The following is a 6,699-nucleotide window of genomic DNA, read 5'->3' as shown; positions in this document are numbered from 1 at the left end:
TGTGTGTCTGTGTGTGTGTGTCTGTGTGTCTGTGTGTCTGTGCGTTTTCTGTGGAATTTCTATGTGTCTTCCGTCTCTATGCCCCTGTGTGTGTCTGTGTGTGTCTGTGTGTGTGTGTCTGTGTGTGTGTGTGTCCCCCTCCCGGTCCCTGTGTGTGTTTGCGGCTCTAGGTGAGTGTGTCTCAAGACCCCTGTGTTCTCAATAAAACTTGCGACAGTTACCGGGGGGACCAAACCAAAAATGAAAGAACAGAAGGACGGATGGGGACAGGAGGACAGGAGGCAGCGCAGCCCTGCAGCACCCCCGTCCCCCCCGCCTGCATTACTCCCCGTCAGCGGCCGTCTCTCGTGGGTGACGGAGTGAAAAATTAATTTTTTCCAACTAGCTGCATCAAGTCTCTCTCTCTCTTTTCTTTCTTCCCTCTCTTTTCCGCCCTCCCAGCTCCCACATTTCCTTTCACTCATTAATTTGTCCGTTTGTTTGTTTGACGGAACCGGCGGAGGGGAAACAGCGGGAGAAAATGTCATTTATTTATTTATTTGTTTGTTTGTTTGTTTATTTAATTCGTTTCGAGTCATTTATTTGCTGTGTCTTGTTTATTTTGCGGTACACGCGCAGGCTCTGGTTTAAACTGGTCTCCCTCTCTCTTTCTCTCTCTCTCTATCTCCATAGCTCGCTGCCCGGGCACACGTCTTCGGCCCAGGATTCTCACGCCCACGCAATCCCAGTATGCACTCTGCTCTCTTAAACAAGCAACACACGTCCCCTCCTCGCGCTGACCCTTCGCTGCCCTCCACTCCTACAGGCCGAACTTGGAGACACACACAAGCTAACACACACACACACACGCGTGGGCGAGACAGGGGGCTGGCATTCGGTGTTGTTTTGTCGGCGTGTGTTGGGCACACGGTCCTGTCTTCCTGACGTGTCGTGGGCGGGGGGTCCGGGGGTCAGCCTTTTGAGTCGGGACAGAAGACTTCCTAGACAACCAACCCTCCGCTCCACTGCACCCTGTCAGGCTGGCGTGTGTCTGCCCACGCGACACACACACACAAACACGTGAGGGCTTCCGTACCCCCTGTTGTCACCACTGCCATGCGAACACGCCAACTGCCCGCCTGCTGGTAGACAAACCAGGACAACCTAGGAACCGTGTGGGCCGTCCGTCTGGTCTCCTGCGCCTCAGCAGCAGTGTTTGTGTTATTGTGTGTGTGATAGTGTGTCAATAAACACGGCCCCCAGTGCCCTGCCCTCCCTGACCACCCAGGCCTGACCCACCCTCACGCACCACCGCCAAACACACACGCAGGGCCCGGGGGCGGGGCTGCACGCTTACACACAATATTTATGTCATTATTTCTGCATGATTCAGAAACACAATGACAGTTGGCAAGAGGGGGCGCTGTGCAGGATGAGACAGGAGTGTGGACAGAGGGATAGAGAGACAGAGAGATATGGGAGACAGAGAGAAATGGGAGACACAGAGACAGAAAGAGAGAGAGAGAGAGAGAAAATGGGAGATACAGAGACAGAGAGACACAGGAGACACAGAGACAGAGAGACAGACAGAGAGAGAGACATGGGAGACAGAGAGACAGAGAGACATGGGAGACAGGGAGACAGAGAGACAGAGAGACACCCATATACACACACCAGAAATGCAGGCAGGAGAAAGGGGAGTTTCATCAACTACACACTTTCTGACCTCCGACCTCTGCCACTTTGACCTTTACCTCCTTCGCCCTCTCCGACAATATGAGAAACACATGTTGTCCATCACACCGCCGGGGGGCTTGCTTTTTAACCCCAAAGGAACAAACGAAGGACAGAAAAGAGACAGAGAAAGAAGCAGAAAGAGAACATTTTTTAATCTCCACTAGACATAAGAGAAAAGACTCTTGGAAAGCGACGCCTCCCGGCCGCCCGCTTAATCTGACCACGGTTTTGAAGTAAAAGGACAAAAAAAGTTAATCAAAATCACCTTCACAGAGCAATCCGAGACGCCCTGAATAATGCAGCGCTGTGACGCGCCCCTCAGACCGGGGTGTCGACGGCTCAGTACAGTAAAACAAACACAATTATCCTCGCGATTATAATTATCTCCAGCCCGGGGTCCGTCGTAAATAATTCATCTGTGCGCTAATGAAACGGCCGAGCTGTGCGGGGAGTCGGGGGGGGACCGGCGGCGGGACGGATATCAGGGGCCAGAAATGAACACGTCCCTCACACACCGGACCCAGGAGAGAGAGAGAGAGAGAGAGAGAGAGAGAGGGGAAAACACAGATCAGCAAGAGAGTCATTGACTGGACTGGACTGGACTGGACTGCAGAGTCAATGACTGGACTGGACTGGACTATTGCAGAGACACTGACTAGACTGGACTGGACTGGACTGCTGCAGAGTCACTGACTGGACTGGACTGCTGCAGAGTCACTGACTGGACTTAACTGGACTGGATTGGTGGAGAGTCTCTGACTGGACTGAACTGGACTGGACTTCTGCAGAGTCACTGACTGGACTGGACTGCAGAGTCATTGACTGGACTGGACTGGACTGGACTGTTGCAGAGTCACTGACTGGACTGGACTGGACTGGACTGGACTGGACTGGTGGAGAGTCTCTGACTGGACTGGACTGGACTGGACTGCTGCAGAGTCACTGACTGGACTAAACTGGAATGGACTGGACTGCTGCAGAGTCTCTGACTGGACTGGACTAGACTGGACTGCTGCAGAGTCTCGGACTGGACTGGACTGGACTGGTGGAGAGTCTCAGACTGGACTGGACTGGACTGGACTGCTGCAGAGTCACTGACTGGACTGAACTGGAATGGACTGGACTGCTGCAGAGTCTCTGACTGGACTGGACTAGACTGGACTGCTGCAGAGTCTCGGACTGGACTGGACTGGACTGGTGGAGAGTCTCAGACTGGACTGGACTGGACTGGACTGCTGCAGAGTCACTGACTGGACTGAACTAGAATGGACTGGACTGCTGCAGAGTCACTGACTGGACTGAACTAGAATGGACTGGACTGCTGCAGAGTCACTGACTGAACTGGACTGGACTGCAGCAGAGTCTCTGACTGGACTGGACCGGACCGGACTGGTCCACAGTGCCTGGGTGCTCGAGTCAGTTCATACTGTACCAGTCGGTGCCATCAGACCCCGGCGCCCGGAGGAGTGGGCTGTGAGGTGAGTGTTTGTGTGTGTGGGGGGGAGGGTTTCTTGGCACTCTACACTAATTGCATTAATTATATCTCCACACCGGAGGCCCATACAGCTGGTGCCGGGCCGGGTGCCCACTTGGCTCCGGTCCAGAGCCGCTGTATTCCCTCCGCCCACCCTGTCCCCATTAGCTGCTATTAATATCACAATTCCTATGTTTGATTAACACGGTTGCTTTCCTCATCATGCATTAATGTGGGCGGACGAACCCGGCGGGGTCAGTCGGTTCATGAGCAGTGGACCCGGCGCCGTGTGTGGACGTGCCTGCGGGCTGGATCGGGCCGTGGTGTCCAGAACCCCCAGGCTGTGCTCAGAAACCATAAATGCGAGCTTCCCCGACTTTAAAAACCACATGACGGTGAATTTGAAGCACCGAGACCAGATTCACCTGTCAGGGATGGCCTGAAACGTGGAGGAATCCGTCCAGAACCTCCAGGCCCGCTCCGGTCCATCTCATTTACACACAGAGGATCTATATTCATAATTACAGACACCACATCACCCCCCAGCGGATTGATCCACCTTTCACTGCCGGACCTTTCAATCTCAGGCAGTTTTCTCTCTCCAAACAGATATAATAATTGACGTTAGTTCGTGTGGTACAGGACACTACAGATACTGCAGTAAGTTGGCAGAGTGCAGTTTATTGTTAAAAAGTGTGGTGGAATAATAAATCACAGTAGAGAACAGTGTTGTGCGGCACAGATCATGATAAGGTGCCACAATCAACAGGTTTGTGTTCAGTTTGTGTGTTTGTTATTCGCCAACAATCTGACAACTTCTTTTCTCAGAGGTAGGCAGAGCAAAACAAGGCCAAAAAGTCTCTCTCTTTCTCTCTCTCTCCTCCCACCCCCCACCTCACCGACGCTGTCGTTGTAAAGGGTGTTGTTAATACATTCCCCTCCCCTCCCCTCCCCTGGCGCATTGTGCTGGTGGTGACCCCTGACCCCTGGGGGGCCGCCAGGAATGTGCGAGCGAGGGGGGGGGGTGGCCGATCCTTTCCTTTTCACACAAGAGCTGTCAGACAAACAACAAAGAGAAAATGTGTGCCGAGCCTCGGTACCTCTGCATAACAACGGGGCATGAGAGAGAGAGAGAGAGAGAGAGAGAGAGGGAGAGAGAGAGAGAGAGAGAGAGAGAGAGAGAGAGAGAGCAAGAGAGAGGAGAGGGAAGGAGAAAGTTAAAAACAGATGCAGGGAGGCAGAAAGAGAGAGAGAAAGAGACAGCGTGGGGTGGCAAGAGGGAGTGAGAGACAAAGGGAGAGGTGCAGGGAGGAACAAAAACGAGAGTTAAAAAGAGAGAGATTAACGGAATCGAGTTTGGCGGCAGAAAAATCAAAAAATCCCTCTTTCGATCCGTTTATTCGATATGATAATAAATCCCAGTGCTGTGAGCTCGGGGGGGCTTCCCAGCTGTTGAGAAGAACACTTTTTAAAAAATCTCTCCTTTCTTCACCCCCCCCTTTGTCACGCGTCCCGTCCGCGCAGACGCGTCTGTTTTGTCTTCTAACAGGTGGTGTTTGAAAGGGCCCCCCCCCCGGCAGCCAACAATGGATGATGGACACTTTCTTTTCGGACCCTCTCACAATCACCCCGGCCCCCCCCCTCTCTCTCTTTCTGCCTCTATTTCTCTTTCTTTCACTCTTTAGTCTGTATTTTCTGCACACACAGCAGCTGCCACTTTTTCTTTGGAGAGAGAGCCATGCGTGTCCAACCACTACCCCCCCCCCCACCAGGCGCCCCACTCGTCCTCCCCTCCCCTCCATACACCTCTCTCTCTCTTCCACCCCTATCTCTCTCTCTCTTACTCAGCTACAATCTGCAGTTTTGCCCGTGCCTCAATGCACACAAACAGTTACACACACACAGGTTCACATACATGCCCTCCACCACTATCTGTGTAAAGCAGTGACTGGGAGACAGAGAAAGACAGAGACACAGGGAGAGAGAGGGAGAGAGAGAGAGAGAGAGAAAGACAGAGCGCGAGAAACAAGAGAGACATATTATTAATTATTTTGTAATTAATTAATTTGTTGAATGGTTTAATTTATCTATATATTTTATTTTTATGTACTTAATTATCTATAATATATATTTCCTTGTTGTTGTTATGTGTCGCCTGTATCATACTTGCTTTGGCAACACTTGTATAAAGATGTCGTGCCAATAAAACTTGTTTTGAACTGAATTGAGAGAGAGAGAAACAGACAGAGTCAGAAGACAGTGAGACAGACAGAGACAGACATCATTTTTATAACAAACTTTATTCTACAAAAATACAAGAAATAAAACAAACATTTGCTTGTAGACAGAGAGAGAGAGAGCACCAGAGGGAGAGAGATGGAGTGATAGAGAGGTAGGTGTAAGCATCAGGGAGAGGATTAATCATGCCTTTGATTGGAGCGAGGGAGGAACATCCCACCTGGAGGATAAATGAGAGAGGGAGAAGAGAGAGAGAGATAGAGAGAGGAGAGAGAGAGGCTTTGGCAACACATGTAAACATGTCATGCCAATAAAGCTTGCTTAGAATTTGAATTTGAGAGGAGGGTGTCTGGCAGTGAGTCTCTGTGTGTCTCTGTGTGTCTCCTTGTCTTTCTGTTTGGCTCAGTTTGTCTCCTTGTCTCTCCGTGTGTCTCAATATCTTTCTGGCTATTTGTGTCTCTCTGTGTGTCTCTGCGTTTCCAATTGTGTCTCCTTGTCTCTCTGTGTGTCTCATTGTGTCTCAGTGTCTGTCAGTGTGTCTCAGTGTCTCTCATGTCTGTATTGAGAGCAGTGTCACAGGCTTTGAGAATGTCACTGGAAATGTTAACGAGTTAATCAGCTTTAATTAACACAGAGAAAGCCCTCTGTGTGTTGGCACACTCTCCCCCAGCTCCCTCTCCTGCCCTCGCTCTCTTCTTACCAGTCTCTCTCTCTCTCTCTCTCCTCTTCTTCTCTTTCCTCGGTCGACTAGGACACATAAATAAAATGGGCCCGACTGGAGAGAGAGAGAGAGGTGCCATGGCACACTCCTGCCCCCCCCAACGCCCCAGAATCACCGCTGGCCCCCCCGTGAGGGTCGAGATGCTGAGTGTTGCCGTGGCGACATGAGATGCCAGACGGTGTGTAATGAGTGAGAGAGAGAGAGGGAGAGGGAGAGGGAGAGGGAGGGAGAGACTGAAAGACAGAAAGAGGGCAATAGGAGAGAGGGAAGGACATAAAAAAGAGGGGGAAGAGAGAGAGAGGGAGCAGGACAGAGGGAGAGAAATGGAGAGAGAGACGGGAAGATGGAGAGACAGGGGCAAAGAGACTGAGAGAGAGAGAGAGAGGTGTCGGAGGGAGGTGTGTTTCACACTCATCATCACAGCTGAGCCGACGGTGAGGTCATTGTTACCGTTGCCTAGCAACCCCCGACACCGCTGAAAGGGGAATAGAGGTGCAAAAAGAAACTCGGAGAGAGAGAAAGGGAGAGAGTGTGTGTCTGTCTGTGAGTC

The sequence above is a fragment of the Amia ocellicauda genome, chromosome 14 (assembly GCF_036373705.1).
Source record: "Amia ocellicauda isolate fAmiCal2 chromosome 14, fAmiCal2.hap1, whole genome shotgun sequence".
Lineage (NCBI taxonomy): Eukaryota > Metazoa > Chordata > Actinopteri > Amiiformes > Amiidae > Amia > Amia ocellicauda.
Note: the sequence above shows the minus strand (reverse complement) of the source record.